Genomic DNA, 6,000 nt, shown 5'->3' with positions numbered 1-6,000 from the left:
GGCCAATTCAAAATTGCCTCTATCTTTTTAGGATAAGCACAAATACTATCAGAAGAAACAATATGACCTAAGTATTTGGGTTTGGAAAAATTCACTCTTGTCAGGGTTAGCATATAATTGATTCTCTTTCAACAATTTGAAAACCAAAGATAGATGTTCATAATGTTCGTTCTCATTCTTACTAAAAACCAATATATCATCAAAGAAAACAATGACACAATTCTGATACTTCAAAAATATTCGATTCATCATACAACTGAATGTAGTTGGTGCATTAGTCAAACCAAAAGGCATAACAAGGAATTCATAATGACCAAATGGAGTTCTAAATGCAATCTTGAAAATATCAGGTATATCCAATCTCATTTGATGATATCTAGATTTGAGATTTATCTTGCTAAAAATAGTGGCTCCTTGTAGTTTATCCATGAGGTCGTCTATCCTAGGGATCGGATATCTATTCTTAATAGTGATCTTGTTTAGGGCACGATAGTCAATATATATCCTATAGGTATTATTTTTCTTCTTAACTAATAGGACAAGTGTACCAAAATGAGAACTACTGGGCCTAATGATTCCTCAGTTTAACCTTTAACTTGTGCTTGGATTTTTTTCTGACTGTTCAATCTGATTATGTCTATAAGGTGCTTTACATGGTGGTTGAGAACCAAGGATTAAGTCTATTTTATGATCTTTAGGACATGTAGGTGATAAACTAGGGGGTAAATCAAAAACAAAATAATCTTTTCTTGACCATGCACAAAATATTTCATCATTAATAATGAATGAGTATTTGGCATACCTTGTAAAGTATCTGCTAAAGCATCGCCGATATCATCATCATCTTCAACAAAGTCTGGCATATCTTCATGGTCTTCGTTTTCAATCACTCCCAAGTAAATTGATTTGAACAATTGGCTTCTTGGATTGACAATTCACTGCTAAGGCCAGGTTGTTGACACTTGAAGCAAACTATAGGCTTTGCTTTTGAAACATTATTAGTAATGGTTGGAAACTTAGGTATGTTGAGATTTGCTGGAGAGAAGGCTTAGGGTTTGAATTTGTGTTTGATGGTAAAGCAAAGGGTCAGCGGGTCAGGGTTTATGGAAAGAAGAAGAAACAAAGTGATTTTGATTGAATCTTCGAAAGTTAGAATTGAATTGCTTTGTACCAAAGTTACCGTTAGTTGAAAATTGTTGCGGTCACTTTTCTCGTCCACGAATTTTATCGTCAGCATCATGTGCTAAAGAAATCGCATCCTCCAAAGTCTTTGGCTTGAACATGTTGACTTCTGTATAGAAGTGACCAAGCAAACCAGACATATACTTGCGCTTGTGGATCGCCTCAAGAACATATTCAAGCATTCCAAGTTGTAGTAAGGCACTCTAGAAACACTCAATGTATTGCGGAATGGATTTATGAACTCTTTGTTGCAGAAGATCCCACTGTTTGATTGTTTTTTCATGGAATTGAGGTGGAAATTTTTTTTTTCAAAAAAAATCTTTTGAAAGGCTTTCCAAGTAGAGAAAGAATCAATACTCTTGAGGAAAACAATCCACCATAATGATGCTATGTTCGCTAAATGGTTAATTACTCATTTAAGTTTATCTTTTTCAGCATACTGCTCTTCATGGAAATAATCATCAAACTAACTGATGAAAGTGAGAACAATTTTTTCATCATGTTGCCCATTGAAAGTACGGAATTTGAAATTTCTTTTACTTATCTTGGCTTCTTTCCTGAGAGACTGTGCTTCAGTGTCGCATCAATTGCACGTCGAATAACATCTTCAGGTTGCGCTCCTTGATTGATACTAGATCGTTGAAGTGTAGTTAGTTGTGCTTACAAATTTTGATATGCTCTTCGCTCTTCTTGAAGTTGCATCATAATTAGATCCAATTTTTTATCAAAATTCGGCTTTGGAAAATCACCTTCGGCCATAAAATCTTCCATGTTTTGATCGGACATCCTGCAAAATCTCAAACAACCTCATACACTTGAAATCTCGTTAGAGGGATGAGTGTAGCTCAAATTTGGGTTTACAAGGCTTGCTTTTTTTTAAAAATGGCTTTTGTGATCTTGATTCTTTCACAATTATGGTAATTGATGACAGTCTTCTTCCACGTGAGAAATAGACTGTGTGTGATAGCCTGCTTGCTGGAAAACAACTCTGCCAAAGTGCAGGTAGGAACAGAGACTTGTTGGAGTTGTGAAACATGTTCGAGATAAGCTCGGCTCGGTGTGAATACCCGCTAGGAAGGAGAAGATTTAAGATTGAATTGAAGCTTTAGTATAAGCTTAAAACTTTAAGCTTTAAAAAGCTTAATTATTTTGAATCAATCGTGGCAAGATGGTGGCATGTACTGATGAGAATTGATGCCGTTCAGTTCATCCTCTCGCCGCTCGTTGTTGAAATTGGGAGCCTAAGCTTAAAGCTTAAACAATAAGCTTACTAATTGATAGAAAAGTTGACACTTTTTGTTTGAGAAGAAAAAAAAAAGTACTCACAAAGAAGCTTCCCAAGTGGTCCTTCGCCTCCTAGGAGAGGTCCTTCGCGATCTGACACATTAGGAGATTCTTCACTGCCAAAAAGACGCTGGTATTGACAGTCCTGCCTGTAGAGTCCGTTCATTCCAAGAGCTTCACCTTTGCGCGAGATGATAAGTGATTGGAAGCCCTTGATCTCAGCTTTGATTTGATACCACTGGTGCGCAAATCACATGCTGTATGCACGCATAGTGAACTCGGGAAAGTCCTGAAGAATAAAGAACTCTACAAAAGCTCATAAAGCAAGAAGAGAGGTTTGCATGACATGAGTTAAAAAGACAAGTTGGGTACAATCTCCCCCCATGCCTTGTGTAAGCGCTTCACAAGACATGTATTTATAAATTTATTAATCTCCAAGCTAAAAAATAGCCCAATTTACAATTATCATGCTTTTGGCTTTTGTGTTTGCTTTTTCCCAAATAAAGAGTAAAGCGTTTGGGCATCCCAAAAGTCGAGCTATGTCCAAATACAATGTCAAATAATGAAATATTTAAACTGAACGCCTATGCATATACAAAATAATAAATGTTTGTGCAGTGTTTTAATAAATAAGCATGCCTAAATTAATATTGATGCCACGTATTTAGTGATAAGATGTGCATCCATAAAAAATAATAATTCTTCTAGGTAATCTGAATACACGCCATCGCCCGATGATTCCCAATGCCACTGCTGCCCCTGCTCTACACATCAATTGAAGCATTCACAATTGTTAAAAAATAATAAGATAAAACCCACAAAAATGAATACCTAGTAGTCTTTAGCTACAAAATAATTAAATAGGTTGGAACTTTATCCTAACCTTAATTTAATATGAGTGTACTCTAAACTCATAAACGTCCATTAATTTAAATATGTATTTTGCAGAATCACCTGATGTGGAATCACCCACGTTAATCAAACGCCCGAAAAGGACAGACGTCCCCGTCAACTTCTCACACAAGGAATCCACCTTGTGTGTACGAGCCCCGTCAAATACATATAGTTTACAGAATCCACCATAAAACCTCACAGAATCTACCATGGAATATGCCTGTAGTTTTACGAAATCCGCCGTGAAATATGCCTCTTGGCATCACTAATCAACTAGACTATAACTATGCCACCTAACTACAGGTAGGTGCAATGAAGTAAATATAATAGGTGATAAGTCAGTGGCCATGTGAGGATCATAATGACCACTAATGTGCTAAGTGTAGACATGTAGACCCATCTAGCCAAGTAGTCCATCATCAATGTCTACACATATTGATCTTGCCATCTCAACACCCTCCTCAAGCTCAATAGTATCTCTGCAACTCCAAGTAAGCTTCAAAAATTTCAAAGCTTATCTGCACCCAATACCTTTGTAAAAATGTTAGTTATCTGATCTTGTGTACTGACATATATCAAGTCAATCTCACCTACTACAAGTACCTTCTCTCTCACAAAGTGGTAATGCACCTCAACATATTTTGTGCTAGCATGGAATATTAGGTTCCTAGATAATTGTATGCTCCTTATGTTGTCACAGTGAATAAAAAATTGGGCCATCTTCTTGCACATCCAAATTACCCAATAACTTTTGCATCCATACCACCTCACATGCTGCCATAGTAACACCTTTGTACTTGATAAAGTAACTATAGGTTACTTTTTGTTGCTCCATGTAACTATTGTACTACCAAGGGAAAACATGAATCTACTAGTAGATTTTCTATCAGATAAGCTACCAAACCAATCCGCATTTAATGCACAATGGACTTCATATACCTCAATATGTGTCGAATTACATCCAAATGAGGCTTTCTGTGAATCTGTATAAATTGACTGATAAGGCCAACATCATAACTCAAGTCTGGCCTTGTGATAGTCATGTAAATCATACACCCTACTATCCTCTTGAGCATAGTAGGGTCTTTTATCTCATCCCCAAAATTAGCACTCAACTTTACATTTTGCTCCAATGGCACTGAAAGAGGCTTACATGCTATAATGTCATACTTGGACAGCATATCCAAGCCATACTACCTTTGGGATAGTCATATACCATCATCACATTTGATCACCTCAATACCAAGAAACTACCTCAGCTCACCCAAATCCTTCTTCTCAAGCTGCTTCTTTGAAAGGCCCTTAACTTCAGTGATCCCACTATCACTGTCACTTATAATAATCAGGCCATCCGCATAGATGACTATGATGACCAAGCTTGCATCTCCCTTTCTCACATAAAGTGAGTGATCAATATAAAAAACATAAAACCCAATGTTGATAAGATACTCTTTAATCTTGTTAGGCCATGCACTAGGTGCTTGCTTTAGTCCATAGAGTGCCTTCTTTAACTTGCACATATATGTGGGATGCTCTAAATCCTCATGACTTGATGGCTGCTCCATATACATCTCTTCTTACAATTCACCATACAATAAGGCATTCTTGACATCCATTTGCTGAAAACTCCAACCTTTGGCTATTACCAAAGTAATCACACATCTAACAATTACCATTTTAGCAATTGGAGTGAATATCTCTTCATAATCTATGCTATGTGTTTGAGCATAGCCTTTTGTAAACAGTCCAACCTTATACTTACTAATAGAATCATCTGCATTATGCTTGATTTTGCAAGCTCATTTACAACCAATAGCTTTCTTGCCCTTAGGCAATGGTACTAGATCCCAAGTCTTATTGGCTTCTAATATAGCCATCTTCTCATCCATTTTTGTATCCCAATGAGCATGACCAAATCATCCTCAAAGAAAGTGGGCCTAACATCCTCAACAACCCTTACCATATAAGCATAATGGTAAGTTGTATAACCTTCAAAACCAAATCTATTAGTAGGGTATCTGACCTTGCTAGACTTGTGTACCATTGGATCACTCAGTGGAGCCCTTATATTATCATATACTCTTTGTATACTCGGTGTCGACTGAAGGAATACCTACGTCATCATCCAAACTCTCTGAACCATTGGAAACTCTATCAAATCCCAAATGACTAGTAGATGCATCAGTACCATTCGACTCTTCTTCTTTCCTTTGTCTTTATCTACAACACTTGTAGATGCACTTGAAGATATGGGGCTACTACTTAGTCTCCCAGACCAAGGGCTAACTATAGATATAGTACCAAATGATGTTTTTGCTTCACAAAGGCTTTGTGATTTTTACTTTTCTTTCTACATGTAACTATTATAATCATTATCATAATCCAATGAATCACCACCAGATGCATACCAACTACTTATCTCATTAAAAACATTTTTCAACCTTTGGATCAAGCTTCTTTTGCAACTCATGTGGCACATGAACATATGCAATATAGCCAAATAGTTTCAAGTGTGACACATCAGGCTTCTTGTTTGTAAAGCATTCTTTAGGGGTTGTCTCATGAATCGTAGCCGTAGGAGCTTTGTTCATAGTATAGGCATCAATACGAACAGCTTCAGACCAAAAATATTTTGGCATA

Source organism: Lygodium microphyllum, chromosome 2, assembly GCF_053477565.2.
Source record: "Lygodium microphyllum isolate KBCC chromosome 2, Lygodium_microphyllum_v1.1.10, whole genome shotgun sequence".
Lineage (NCBI taxonomy): Eukaryota > Viridiplantae > Streptophyta > Polypodiopsida > Schizaeales > Lygodiaceae > Lygodium > Lygodium microphyllum.
Note: the sequence above shows the minus strand (reverse complement) of the source record.